This window comes from Ammodytes marinus, assembly GCF_949987685.1.
Source record: "Ammodytes marinus genome assembly, chromosome: 20".
NCBI lineage: Eukaryota > Metazoa > Chordata > Actinopteri > Uranoscopiformes > Ammodytidae > Ammodytes > Ammodytes marinus.
The window spans coordinates 4245241-4261202 of NC_137224.1; the positions used below are offsets into that span (position 1 = coordinate 4245241).

A 15962-nucleotide genomic window follows, 5' to 3' on the forward strand; every position below is an offset into this window, starting at 1 on the left:
AAACCCATATAGAAAACTAACTAAATGAACTAAACAGGTGCATTCCTTGTGGGGGCCCACAGGTTAATTTGATTGCTGCACTGAACACTGTCAATGATTACACTGCCATTAAAGAGAGCATGCCTCCCCCATATCACACACACACACACACACACACACACACACACACACACACACACACACACACACACACACACACACACACACACACACACACACACACACACACACACACACACACACACACACACACACACACACACACACACACACACACACACACACACACACACACACACACACACACACACACACACACACACACACACACACACACACAGCAAACTGCCCTCTCTCCAAACAATCCTTCCCTGTAGAGTGTCTTACCCCAGTTTGTTCGCTGCATATCTGCTCCACAGTCTGAGTAACTCTCTTTTTATAATCCAGCTTTAGGACAAGTTCAATCAGATCAAACATTCATATATTCTAGATATTTTTGGCTCCATGTCTGACCAACGCTCCAGAGGAAAACTTTCTCCAGCACCCTCCTCTCTTCACTAACTAACAGCTCATTCTGAAGCCGAATGCCGGCAGTGTGAATGGGAGCTCACAGTCCCCTCCTCCTTAGCACAGCCCCTCACTCTCTGACAGCTACACACTGCCCCACTCCTCCTAGACCATTCCCTTTGACCAGAGAAACTACTATACTCTGCAAAGCCCTCTCCTGCTGCCTTTGTCGGCCAGTAACAAGGGACAGAAAGGAGAAAGAATCTGGAAGCCGAGCTGTCTGTTGAAGCTGTAATGCGTAACTTTTTCATATGAATGAATGACGGTTACATTCAAGCCATCGCCAAACGAGTTGACACAGAGTTGATTAAGCCTATCAGCTCCACAAAACTCTCTCTGTGTTTCTCAGTACGGCAGCGTTTACAAATTGGTAATTTGTCGCCCCCCCTAACACTGGCGCAGGAGCTGAGAAAAAAAGGTACGCACCACAGCTTTAAACCTGAATCTCATAAATATTTAATACGATATTCAGGGTAATTTAAGTTTAATAAATACAGTCTAAAACAACCAAGAGCAACTACTAGTATATCAGTTCGCAGAGGAGTATTCTCCTGTGATAGTGGAAACTTTCAGCCTCTGCCTTGACCTGTAATGTTCCATCCGGCCAAAAAGAATTCAAATAAAAGAAAGAACAGGAAGAGATGGGGCAGCCGGAGCTCTCTGGTGAAGAGAGGGGTAAAGTAGGGTACAGCAAGTAAAGTAGGCTATGCCCTGCTGCCACAGCCTTACACACACTTACACACACACACACGCACACACACACACACACACACACGCTATAACTGGGTCACACTGGTAGAATATAGGGACCAAGTTTCTGAGACATCATGGAGGGAGTTCAAGGTCACTGTGGTCTCAATGGGAGGTCTGGTCTACTCTAGAAAACCCTGAATATGTCACAAGTTAAAGTCCCGTCAGAGAGCAGCAGAAACCACTCTCAGCAAGAGTCCCAAGACTGGACGACAAACACCATCAATCAGCCCACACAAGGCCACCAGCGCCGGGGTAGAAAGGAAGGCTGCAAATCAACCAGTGTGAACGCCACCATTAACACTAGCTCTTTATAGGCAAGAGAGAGGGGGGGGGGGCTAACATGACTCCAAAGCAGCTTAGTAAAATGACAATTCTGTGGCTTCCTCCCCATACTGCAAAGGGAATACCATGAAGGGAGTTAAAGTGAAGTGTTCCAGCTAAAACAAATATTTCCCAGTGTGGCTTTGGGTACATCTGTCTGGTGGTTTCTGGTTTATTCCTCCACAGTCATGTAAATTTAAATTATTTTCCCAAAACGTTTTAGGAGAACCGACTGTGGGACAATTTCTGGTGAACATTGAAAGTGGATCCTTAGAGACCACAGTTCTAGTTTATTTGGATCTGTAGCGGACGCCTAGCAGGTGGTTATCCATCATGGGCCAAGCTGTGGTCCATCAGTCTGCTTCCTTTTCTTTTAGTATTTTCATAACATCGTATCAACGTCTAGGAACCAGAAACCGACAGATAGAATAGCTGCAGTAGGTCATCCATCAATGTCTATGCTTCTCCCTCTGGACATTGCAGCTAAAAGTGGTCTGGAATAGCCGTGCCCCTTTGGACTGCTAACTTCCATAAAACAATCCACCCTGGCACAAAGCAATCCATGAACACCTCTGAGATATAACCAAGTGAAAGTTTAGCACTCAGCTCATCAGTTTTAGGCCATGTCCACATGTACACTGGTATTTTCGTAACAGTGTATTTTTCTCTGCGGCTTGTTCTTTTGTCCAAAACAACAAAACTGGACACTAAAAACCAGAGCGTTAGAAAAAACTGCAACCAGGGGGCAGATTTTGGAAAACTTAGTATTTTTTTTTTGTTTTGGTAAGGACAGGGAAAGCAGAAGGTTTTGAGATATGCTGGTTACAACCTCAATTTAAGAATAGCAATGAGCATGCTCCACCATCTCTCAAGAAGACGCTCACAGCACATGCTCACAATGTTCCTCTAAAAGGTGTTTGACGTGACACATTAACACCACCTTCTGGCCTGGCATAAAGACTGTGATGTGTACGGAAAAAATGCGTTAAAATATCCATGTATGTGTGGACATGGCCTAAAAATGGCCTTGAACAGCCGGCCGCTTTGGATCGCTTACTACCAAAAACAATCCATGAACACCTTCGAAAATGAATCAAGTGTTAAGGCTTAGCACTCAGCAGGGAGGGGGCTCATCAGTTTTAGACACAAATAAAGAGAATGGAGAGAGATGGAGAGAGAGAGAGAGAGAGAGAGAGAGAGAGAGAGAGAGCTTTACAGATTGCAATAACTACTCCTAGTAAGTCCGGTCATAAATCCCCAGAAATGGGATGGCTGTATCGAGTTGGCAGGGACCCGACACAACCACACTCTGATTTACTGTATAATGTGCCAAAGAGATTAGGGTTACGCCTCCAGCTCTGGAATTACAGCACAACCTTATCCATGATTAAGATCTGTAGCTATCTCCCACACAGCAGGAATGTGTTAACAACCACACATAGGGATGAATTGACTGGGGTGAGTCGCAGCCAATTCTTAGCTTAAATCATATCCAAAAATCAGACATTGCTCGAGGACTAAAACAAGATGCTTGGTTTCACATGTCAGAGAACTCAAACAATGGAAAGCAGAAACTCAGAGAGAAGATTCTTGCAGAATTCTTGCGTAAAAATTAAACGTCAAGGTCTTGTTTAATATATCAGGGAACAGCCAAAAAGTGAATGGCTTTCCTCTGTTCACATTTCAACCACATTGTATATATGCTGTATATATATTTTTGTTTCATTGATTGCTATACTTGACAGTGCATTGGCACTCGAAAGGCTACTTCCTGATATGGGTATGTCACTGAAAAGTCAATAAACAGTACTGATAAAAAAAACTAAAAAACAATTTCAACCACATTTGATCCACTTACCTATCACTGACGGCCTGTCTTTAGCTTCTGGAGGCCTTAGAAAAGCATGGGGTACGGGTCGGTCGCGCATCCCAGGAACTCATACTCGAGACCAGACCTTTTTTCTTCGTCTCTCTGCTCTCCCACACTGAAGGGGGGGGGACAAAAATCAAACAGATACATGTTGTTAAATGAGTCTGCTGTATACTTCCACTGTGTCTACTGTAGAGTTGGAAAAACCTGAAAAGTGACAAGTGTGTTTATAGAAGCCAGAGAAAAAAGAGGAAAATCTGAGTCATGGAGGCAAAGAAACACTTCACACGGACGAGGGTTTGGACTGGGGGGATTTTCCATGTCAACAAGACGGAAGAGCGAACCCAAAGCTTTAGCCCCAGGTTCACTAAACAACTTACTGTCCCCCTGAGGCAAGGAAAAACATTAAAGTCTTTTATGAATTTGTGAAGCAATACCAAAAGTTTCTGGGTTTTTCCCAAAATGGTTCTATCATGTTGTGAGGTTCAAATTTAAAACTGTAGTGCGTAACTTCTGACGACCCCATCAGTAATTCTGTTACAGCAACTCTGTCTGCACATTCTACATGAGGTAGATCGCACGTGGATTTTATACCTTCTGCTGTTCGTCCAGCTTTTTACTTAGCAGTAGAATCAACAACTGAACCATTTCACGGGCGCTTCTTGGGATTTTTCTGAGCTCCTGCGCTAGTGTCGGGGGGGTGACAAGTTTTCAAACGCTGCAACACTGAGAAATACAGAGAGAGTTTTGTGTGCCGATGTCTTGAAAGTAACCGACATTCATTAATATGAAAAAGTTACGCACTATAGCTTTTAAGTCTGTTATGCATTTGTGAAGCAACACACAAAAGTTGAAGAAAAGTAAACTGATTTTGGATCAAATTCTGCCTTCACATTCAAAAAGACAAAAAAAGGTGAGTACCATCTGGAAGGAAGCGCAGACTGAGTCCATGTGCAAACCATTAAGCTGGTGCATTAGTGGTAAAGTAATATTAGAATTTGGAGTAGAAAGAGCATGAGAAAAAGACTAGAGGTGAATCCACCAGACAGCCATTATCTCAGACTGGGCTTTTCACAGAGAGTGTTAACTGTGTGCAAAATGATACTTGGGATCACTTTTGGCAACATCATGTCAGGTATTATACTGAAATAATAGCATCCATGGTCCACTGTGGAAAGTAGACAAACTGAATCCACTATGTGACTCAACCCACTGCCCTCAGCTTCCAAACTTACATTTCGCAGGTTTCGTTTTCCTCTTTTCAGGCCAATTTTTAAAAGGTGCAATTTGTAAAAAAGTGTAATTGAATTTCATGCATATCTGCAGAAGATAAACACTGGACAGGACTAACTGCCAGCTGTGTCTCATGAGATCACATTTAAGCCTTAAGCACAGTAATACTGTACATGAATTATTTGCACACATTTCCCAGACCAAAAAGACAGCTATAATGTTGTTTCTAAGGCTGCGCAATAAACTACATTTTACTTTATGAATCTCTTGCTGATCTTAAATGTTGTATTAATAACATCAAGTCAAGCCAGAAGTTCAACAAACCAAGCAACAACGGCCTTGAAGATAATAGACGATCCATTTCACCCCCTCTTCCCAGAGTACTCCCTTGTCCCCTCAGGTCTACGTTACAGAATGCCTCTTGTAAAAAAAAACAGAGCACTGACATCTTCTGTGCCAAGGAGAATTCAGCTGATTAACAGGTTGAATTCAGGTAGAGAGCCATCCTAAAGCATGCACTATGCACTATGCACTTTGAATGTCTATGTTTATTGTCGGTTGTATTAGTCTGTCATTTTGTCTATCATTGTCTGAGTCTGTATGTATTTGTGCTTATATGTGCTTATATGTTTTTTTAAATGTTCCCAATTGCAAGACAAATTCCCCTTAGGGCAATAAAGGTTTATCTCATCTCGATTAGGGCGGTCTATTTGAATGAGAACATGTATATTTGTAAAGCCTTTAGATGATGCATGCACTGCACTCTAATGCTTTCTAGTAAACCCTGTAAATATCCTTTATGCAGATAATTTTTATATAAAAATGTAATAAAAAACAATATGTTGATAAATGGTTTAATAAAATTGTAAGAAATACTCTCGAGATTGGACCTCAAATTGAAAATCTAACGTTTGTGGAGATTTTGGTGAACAGAGCCGAAATTTATAGCGAGAGTTGAGTAGCAGCTAACGGTTTATTTTGCATCCTGTTTTATCAGCAGGATCAGGGATGTTTGCTAAATTAACGTTCCCAACTGCCAGCAGGGTGTCTGTAACTGTAAGGGCTTTACTGAACAAAGCTTGAGCCCTTCCATCTGTGGCCAATACGTTAGTATGTAACGGACAGATGGAGGTGTTGATTACACTGAGGCTTCCCACATGTTATTTACTGTAGCTCAATCCAGGCGGCTTTACGGCGGTTTCTTAAGTGCTCCATAGTGCCAAGCAATTGTGTATATACTGACAGCCAAAGTGATATCTTCATAGTTGTTTGTTTTAAGGCGAGACACTGCAGCTGAATAGGGTGACATTTTTAACTTATGAAACTTTGCCAGTTCATTACTCACATTAAAACAGTTAATTTTTCTCACAAATTTTTCAAAAATGTTTTGAATAAATTTGCAAATTTAAGTTAAAACATTTTTTTTTACAACATATTAGTGTTAAAATGTTTTACAGTACAGATTTTGGATACAGCATTTTTTTTTTTAATTAGTTGATATAAGTGCTTTAGAAGAGAAGTGATCCACAGATCCCAAAGAGGTATTTACTTAATATGCCGCTATACCCTCAGCTGCTATTCTGCATTGACAGAGATAAATCCTTATTGGAGGAAGAGACACAGATAGAAGAGCATGTGCACTGAATGAATATTCTGTATAGAGGGCGTTGCTGTGATTACCATTTCAGTAAATCATTCTTGTGCTGTACGGGGCACCTTCAATACCACTAAACCTCAATATGACGACGTGTTAACTGACCTACAAATCAGTTACAATACATGAGTAAAGATGAGAGAAGACAACTGTACTTCTCCATCAGAAAGTAATGTAACATTTTTGAGAGTGGATCTAAAAAAAATTTAAGACCCTCCCATGAAGCACATTTAAATGTATGTTGACGTGATTTATTATCACAGCTTAAATCAGATAAGATACATGTAAACACCTGCACTTCTGTATGAAATGGTGACTGATTAAACAGTTAACTAAGTGTGCTAATCTAACACATACTTAATCTACCTTTTTCTTTTCGTATCTCTGGATTGTGTGTGTGCCTGGAAAACAACTTTGTGCTGCACGGCCAAGACAGCGATCTAAAAATACAGTTTTGACCTGAATATAAAAAGGGTTTTCTTTTTTTTATTTCAAAAAGGAGTCTGTTGACGTTGACTGCAGAAACAGGTGGACTAAAACATCTGTCACAAAGCCAAGAAGTTGCCACAGATGATAAGGAGCTCTAAGAGACCAAACATGTTTGTTTTTGGATCAACTTTTGACTGCTCGTTAAAAAAAGTGACTTAAATGCACATTTAAAAAGATTTTTGACCACTTGGTGGCAGCAGAAAAAATGCTGTATTCACTATATTATCACCTTTAAAGTTGAGATGGTTTGTTCAAACATCAAGCAGATATGGTGGAAGCTTATCATTCAGTTGGAGTTATGTTTGTGTGTCCACCTGATGGATCTTAATCCAATCTGCACTCTATTTTTAGCCCAGTTTGGCAGCTCCTGAGGGGGAATGCCAAACTTTTTGAACTGATAAATGTTGCACTATGTTCTCAAACTAGTTTTTATCTTCATCTGCCTTTTGTTAATTAGTTTGTGATCCACTGTTTATTTAAAAACATGGCTTAAGATGTGTTAATAATTGATTAAACAATTACAAAACGGCCTGAGATTTACGGCTTGATTACATTAATTTACAATGTTAGTGTGTGCATGTTTGAGCATCATGGTGAACAGTAGGTTTACAGCTCCACTGTCCAATGTGGACAGGAGGTTACGTGAATGCAGATACATAAAGGGAAGAGCAGTACAATAGAGAGGAAGGAATGAGGATAGATGAAGTTCAGTGTTTGCCAGGCACACACACAGACACAGACACACACACACACACACACACACACACACACACACACACAGGACTGTTAGGTAGAAGGGTGGCGGCCTATTTCTTCCTTATCCAAACACTGCCCCAACACAGCAGCACTCAGGTTTATTATTGTAAAGCTCAGCCATGTGCCAAAGGTTTCAGACAAGTTAACAATCCCCGTCAGAGATAGTGAAAGTAGGCGACACACTCCCAACAAAAGGCCGTTCTCTCAAAATAGAGAAGTGGCGCAGCATGAAAAGGGACATCATACAAACAATGTAGACTATTGCACAGCAGGCTAGGAACAACAAACACGTCATTACATTTTAATTTTACAGCCTGTTTACAACTGGGTTAAAAAACATAATAAAATGAATGTGGGGGAAAGACCATCTGGAGCAGCCATTAACGTAAGAACGGCCAAGAACTAAGTCACTTGTCAATAGTAACATTTGAAAACCAACGACGTAAGAACTTTCTGCCTTTAATGTGATGAGTTTTTACATCATTGGCCTGGTTTTAAAACAATCCTTAAAGCCTATTAACTTATATGATGTAATAATATACTTATATGACTTTATTTATGTTTTATTTATTGGCTATTAAGTCTCAAACTTCCATGACACTTATACCTTACTATTCCAACCAGCCAAACATTTTGTAACTTTATCATTATGGGCAAAAGTTCAGTTATTGGTTCATAAATTGTATTAAGTTTTAGGCAAGTTACTACATTACTGGCTTTAACTACATTAAAAACTGTTATACCATAGTCTGTATGAATACGTCTATTCTGATTGGCTGGAGAACATTCCATAGGTGTGGATTAACCCCTGATGTATGGACACCTAGATGGAACTGTTTACATTCTGTATTGACTGTTTGTACACCATTGTCTTCTACAATATCATATAGTCAGTCCTTAGCTGTTCATTTTAAAAGGATAAAATGGCCATGGAGGGCGGGAAGAGAATCCAGTGGGAGAACCAACATGTCTTGCCTTGTTTGGACAGCGGAATGATGGTCAGCAGCATCACATTCCATCTTAAACTGCACCAAATCACTCTTGTGTTTTCACAGACATTTCTTCATTTAGAGTTCGTCAAGGCCAAACCTCAAACATTCCCCCACATTTCAGAAACCTAGAGAGACAAAACTCCATCCACTGACATTGTTCTGTGGGTAGAAAGAAAGAGAGGGAGAGAGAGAAAGGGAGAGAGTGAGAGAGGGGGAGTGAGCGAGAGAAGGGGAGAGAGAGAGAAAGAGAGTGAGGGTGAGGGAGAGAGAGAAAAAGAGAAAGAGAGGGAGAGAGAGAGGAGGAGAACAAGGATGTACAAAGTGTGCAGCTATGTGAAGAATGTGAATCAAACTATTGTGTAAAACTTAATAACTATTTTTGTTAGTTTTTAGCTCCAGTTTATCCTATGTTATTACTTTAGACAACAGATATTAGATGTTATTGCATCACAATATGATTGCACAAACAGCCACTCGTCAATAATACTTAAACATCTTCTTGTTCATATATATATATATATATGTATATACAAAATATTTTTAAATAGTTATATTATCAACTTATTTTATCTTAAAAGATCAGTGGAGAAAACACTTAGAAAAGAGACCGGTGTTTTGATAGTCTATTTATATAAAAATTAGATTTATGAATATGAGGAAGCCTGCACAGGAAGGCAGTAATGGCTTAAATGTTTGTCTTTTCACTAAAAAGGAAGCAAAAATAATTCAATACATAATGAAAGCTGAATAATTCACCAACACCCAGCCTTGACTGCTGTGTGGAGTGTGAATGGATGTGTGAATGGATGGGTGGGTGGATGGATGGATGGATGAATGGATGGATGGATGGATGAACGGCACATTGTTTGAACACACGGTCGTCATCTCTCGCCCTGTGTGAGTGCGCGGGCAGGACCGGGCTAATTACTTCAGATCCACTTCCCCTCGGCCTGCGTCAGCAACGTTATGCAACACGGTGACGCAGCTTCTGCCCAAACGTGCAACCCACCACCCACATAGCTTCTGATCAGTAGCACCCTCGTTCTTCACCTCTACTATTTAAGTCAGCAAACCTCCCACTGTTACAGTATACTCCCACCGCATTTAAAACATTCACTTCAGGACTGTTGGTATTTTGTGTTTGAGATATCACACTTTTACGCGTATGACGGAAGCTAGAAATATCGCCTGGTGGTTATTTTCCTACGCAAGGAACACAATTGCTAAACGGTGAAATAACAGCAGTGGAAGGCAATACTTTTAAAGAAGGTACAGCTCCTAAGAAGCAACAATATGGTCACTGCGACCTCACAATGTAGGTTGCAGTAAACGTTGACCTCTGTTTATCTTTGAATGCAGAATTGACGAAAGTTGTGCAAAACTTTGAAGAAAAACCCCTCAAAGCGTTCATGAGATATTGCGCACACAAGAATGACCCAGATTGACAACCCAAAAACAAAATGCCTCTGGCCGTCGGTTATATAAAAAAAAAGTGAAAGTTCAAAGATGTGTCATCACTCACAATGGATTTCTCACTTTCTTACTACTTCTATTCAATCGTACTTCAGTACATACTGTACATGCATAGCCACATAAAACATTCACTTCAATACAAAACCAGGACTATAAAAGCTCAGTAGCCACCTGTTTGTTATCACAATGAGTTTTGAGACTATTTTGAATCTGATAAACTAACTATGTTTCATCTTGCTGACCGGTTTATCTGTGTTTTCTCATGTTCCTAACCACACAGTTGGCACAGCTGGTGAGTGAGTGAGTGAGTGAGTGAGTGAGTGAGTGAGTGAGTGAGTGAGTGAGTGAGTGAGTGAGTGAGTGAGTGAGTGAGTGAGTGAGTGAGTGAGTGAGTGAGTGAGTGAGTGAGTGAGTGAGTGAGTGAGTGAGTGAGCGAGCGAGCGAGCGATTGAAAATGAGTGAGAGCAACAAGAGAATGACTGGCATTTAAAAAGGGCTTCAGGCTCGTACGTCAGCACATATGGGCCACGCTACAGCAGCTGTGAATGTCATGATCACACACTCACCACCATCCTAATCACAGCTGCTCGTGAGAACGGGCCACGGTGCTATTTAAGCTTTTTTTTTTCTGCTACTTTTTGAACACGCAATGCAATCATCCACAAGTGACAACAGATGATTAAGTAGTCAACCACCACGTGCACATTTCGTGGAAAAAAAAATCTCCTCACACAAATTCCTTTTCAAGTGTAAGCTCTGGCTCCGTATCAAGGCCAAACGTAACAAAGTTATGCCCACGTCCTTTGAGAAACCTTGGCCTCTGAGAGCCCGTTTGCACTGCACATGTCTTTCCATCAATCTGAGAATTAAAGGTGGAGTCAGTGATTCTGGAGAATGCTTGTCGACAAAATCACTTTTTTGACAAAATCAGTGAATATCTCCTCTCAATCCGCTACCTGTCTGTACTGTGTGAGCACTGAAAAAAAAATCCATTCAATACACAGCCTGGGCTCTGTAAATGGGCATGTTGCTAGCTACAGTGGGCTGGTCTGAGCCCTTTTGTTTACATACCTTTTGTTTACATGCCTGTTTACAGAGCCTAGGCTGTGTTTTAATACCAGATCTTTTTCAGTGCACACAATGTATGAACAAATTGTGGATTTCTTCAGAGTGGTATCCTGAATCTAGGAGTGTCCCCCCCTCTCCCCCTCCTTAAGAACACTTTGTCCCGCTGTCACTAAGTGATGTCACTGACGGTGACTTTGCTGTAAGAGCAGAGAAGTCCCTCCGTTGTGTTTTGGCATCTTATCAGAGTGTTTACCAAACTGTAAATCTAATCAGAGCTGCAGAGTCTCATTCTCAAAGTGGCTGCAGGAAAAGGATGCAGCGACGCGGGTCAACTCTCAGGAAAGACTAAATAAGGGCGCACATTGTGGGTCATGCTTATAGCCCTTAGACAGTTTCACTTGTTCCTGTAGGAAAATTACAGGTATATTACCAAAATCATTAATGGTAGCTCTGTTCTATGCAATTGTCTCAGTAAACTATGTCAATCAGTGCATTTTCAACCACCAGTTTTTTTGTGCAATTTTAGCAATTGTAGTCCCATCCCATCTCAAGGCTAGGGGATCATGGGTCTATCTGTAACCTTGGCCTCTGCCTCCTAGTGCCCTCAGACAGCTGTGCAGTCCAGCTGTGATCCAAAAACAGCGCTGGCTAGTGACTAATAATACCAATGCAATCCAGGAGAGGGGACATACAGCACAGGGCCTCCATCAGTCAATAAGGTTAGTGACGATTTAAATGTCTTGTTTTAAAGTCAAGGGCAAGTCAAAATGTGATTATTATCACATCAGACTAACAACTAAGCTGGTCTGGAACTAATTAATTTTTGCTGCGATTTTTGCTTAAAAATTACAGAAAATGTATTGTGAACTGTTTTGACGATCCATCAATCATTTATCAATCACCTTTATATGCCTCAGCTAATTGTTTCAGCTCCGATATCAACAGGACTGATTGAACAACAAACAGTTTCAAGTTTGGCAGGTAGATTACATTTTAAAATACTGTGTTGCTATGTTATTAACAGACCTGTATCAAGCAGACCAGGGTCGAAGAGTTCTCAGAAAAAGTGATTTCAGTGACTGACAACTTAATCATGTCTGACCTGAACCACCTTGTCACAGTAAGACCTCTCTGCTGCTGCACACAGGTTCAAAAAAACATTAGAAACTATGTAGATGAAAATCTATTTTTCTCTAAGAGGAACAAAGGGAGGGGCAGTGGTGAAGGCCAACGGTGCTGCCTTTGTTTAGTCAACATGCTGTGTGTGTTGTGGACACTACAGCAGATTCTTAAAGGGATAGTTCAGTATTTTTTTAATTGAACTGGGGTTAAATGAGGTTGAGGTACTTTTGCATAATAGTTAGTGTGTTACCTTATGGAGATGGTGATCAGCGCAGTCACTATAAGGAGTTAGGGGAGATGTTGCTGTAGTAGAAGACAGCGTATGTACTTTTGCAGAGGGGGCCATCATAAAAATGGTTTTCGCCACATATAAATGCTTACCTAAAAAATAAATATCCATTCAATTGTACACTTAATGTAAGATTTTTTTCACTGCTTTTACCTTGCGAAGAAAATTACTGAACTATCCATTTAAAACCCCCAAACAGATACAAATAGACATACAGCCAGTCTTGTTTTAGCACAAATACATTTCAAGACATGATTCCATGAGATTCATGTCTTTCTAACTAATTTTGTGTTCCTACCTTTGTCATGTGGAGCCTAAACAGACTTAAGCTTGTAGCCTAGTGTGCGTCACAACTCATTGTAAGTAAAACCACACTGTATACTAGACTGTGGTGTGGGTAAACTCTGCAACATCACTAATTATAGTAGGCTAGGATCCAGCAACATGAGATTAACTTTAACACAATAGAAACGCTACATAAACATAGCAAACCCAAAAAAGCGCTATATCAGCATTGCATCCGACATGACAGGCCCTCAGGAAAACGTAATAACAACAACAGTCTTCATTTTCCCGACAGTGTTACACCCACTACGTCCTCCATTGTTGTCTGGTCTGCTAAAGTTTCTCTTTATTATTCCATCTTAAAAGAGACGGTTTGTGTAGCCGAATAAAAAGAATGACAAGACTTGACCTTCGTTCAGTTTGAAATGGACCAACGGCTACATTCACACCAGCAGCACGATGGAGAAGTATCACTTACAGAAAACACAACATCATCTATTATGAAACGTGACCTGTTACACTAATAAATACTCACAGCTTCATCACTGTCTGTCTCCCTATTTCTACAAAGTCAAACTACACTCTAAAAAGAAAAAAGTTGAACCAACTTAATTGAATTAGGGCAACCGGTAACACAGGATTGAATTAAGTTTATTGAACTAAAGAATGTAAGTTACACTTAAACAATTGTTTTAAGTCAGATCAACTTAATAGTTTGTTTGTTTTCAAATCAAAAGTTTGCATTAATCCAACTTAAAATTAAGGGACAACAACTTAAAATGTCAGTGTTTTCTGACTCAATTTCTTGTTTAATCCTAAAGTAAAATATTGCTTCCGTAGAACCTAAAAGAAAACAGTTGGACCAACTTAATTGAATTAAGGCAACCGGTAACACAGGATTGAATTAAGTTTATTCAACTTAAAATTGCTTCTAAAATAAAATCACATTTTCAAATCAGTTTGTTTTAATATACTTTATTGAATAAAAGTAGAAAACAAAGTGCCAATACCTTCGAACACATTTCAGTGTATAACAGTCGGGCAAGCAACATATTTCCCATATCTTTCCAATATAGAATCCATTATAACCAGCTATAGCCAGTATAGTCACAGTGTAATTTAACATGGGAAAGGAAAAAATATTTTACAGTTTTAAACCAGACAACCAGTGTAATGCAGGTAAGCCTTTTCCATGTTTCTGGCAGCCGTCAGTTTAAGGTGGAGTCAGGGATTCTGGAGACCGCTTGTTGTCAAATCACTTTTGGTATTTTTTTTTACATAGTTTTAAATTGTGTGGGGAAAAAAACACAGCCTAGGCTCAGCAAACTGGTATGTAAACAAAGGGTATGTTAACAAAAGGGGCCCACCGGAGAACCACATGCCCGTTTACAGAGCATAGGCATTGTAATGGAAGACACTGAATTGGTTTTCAGCGCAAAATCGTGAGGATATATTTACAGATTTTTGAGAAAGTGATTAGGACTACAAGCAGTCTCAGGAATCGGTGACTTCACCTTAAAAAAAATAAAAATAAAAAGATCTTGTAAGTCATTATAAATATACTATCACCATTTCACCTTTAATTTTGAAATATGTTTGAAAAAGTAAGTCCAAATATGTTTATACTAAGCTGAAATATTGATAGTTTCTCAATGTAATGACTCACAGGTTTTTTTCTTTTTTTACAGTTTTAAATCAGACAAACACGGTGTGTAATGCAAGTTGTCCTTTTTTCCTTGTTTCTGGCAGCCGCCAGTTAAAGTTATAAAAATCCTCCAAGTCAATATGATACCATCTCAACATTTCACCTTTTATTTAAAAATAAGTTTTAAAAAATTATTCCAAAAATGGTTTTACTTATAAGTGATAATACATATTGAGATAGTGTCTGTAAATATAAAAAGGAACTTCTTTTACAGTTTTAAATCTGACAAACTGTGTGCATAGTAATGCATAAAACCATCAAAAACACCAAAGTTATGTATTCTTGTGCGTGCTAAACATAGATTCTGCTCTACAGCCAGTGTGTTTTGTTCTTTTTGGACCATATCGAAACAAAAATGGAACCTTTCACCTGCTCTTCCAAAAACGTGTGACAAAATTTGTGTATATCACCTTGTGGTTTGAAGAATATTTGTCTCTCATGTGTAGTCACTGTTTTCAAGTCTGCCATACAGATTTTAGGATTTGGGGGACATCTTATGTTGCTTGAGATGCATGATGATTTTCTGGAGCACCTCAAAAGTGAAAGAAAGGGGTGTTGGAAAAGCTAGGTTCAGGTCAGTCCATGCAAAACCTCCACACTCTCGATGAAGAGGCCCATGTTTTCAGGTGGCTCCTGCAGTCCTTCCCCATCCTTTCAAAAGACAAACACTGCAATGGCGAGCTGCTCCAGAGTCCTACAGTACATGACACAAAACATCACTGTCATCACTTTGCACTTGTATGCAGTAACTAACTATGAACCTTGTATGGTACAATAATATCACTGGCATTAGTCTTGAGTCCAATTTTGTGAACATGCACTAATTATTCTAATGAGTAATTCAAGTATACTTTGTGTCTTGATTTTATCTGTATTTTTTTCAGGGCCCTTGACTTACTTTTCCACTATACTAGTACCTCTATCGTATGAATGTACAACAGTAAATCAAATAATTTCTAGTCATATTTTGCATATTTGTTGCAATCTAGAGTAGGGGTGTGCACGTGTACATGTGTAACCGGTTAGTAAATCATAACCATTTAGGTAAAATCAATAAACGAAAACCTTTCTCTCTCCCCCGCTAATACAGTTTTTAAATATGTTCTGGAGACACGCATTTATTCATTTTACAAACTATTTGGGGATGATAAAAGCTAGTCTGCCAAATCTGTCTGTCCCTCTGTGTGTGTGTGTGTGTGTGTGTATCGGCACTGCAGACACACATGCGCGCGCACACTAACACACGCGCGCAGAGTCACCGTCGGGCATGAGTCACAGCCATGGACGAGTGATGAAAGATTAAAGTTACCCGGTTGACGTGAACTACGCTCGTAAGTAGACCGAACTTTATAACACCTGTTCAACCTGCATAAAAGTGTAACTGT

General features: G+C 39.8%; 1 protein-coding gene across 4 annotated transcripts in view; it reads right to left on the reverse strand.

Moving 5' to 3' along the window:
* LOC307267128 (leucine zipper putative tumor suppressor 2 homolog) overlaps positions 1-15962 on the reverse strand; it is a 31597-nt gene that overhangs the window by 10679 nt on the left and 4956 nt on the right. For 2 of the 4 annotated variants that reach the window (XM_080049363.1, XM_080049361.1), the window contains exon 2: positions 3500-3626. The gene's annotated coding sequence lies outside the window, so the exon portion shown is untranslated. Of the gene's footprint in view, positions 1-387; positions 530-3499; positions 3627-13840; positions 15272-15962 lie in introns of those variants that run through there. The other 2 variants (XM_080049362.1, XR_013845390.1) reach the window with 2 other exon arrangements.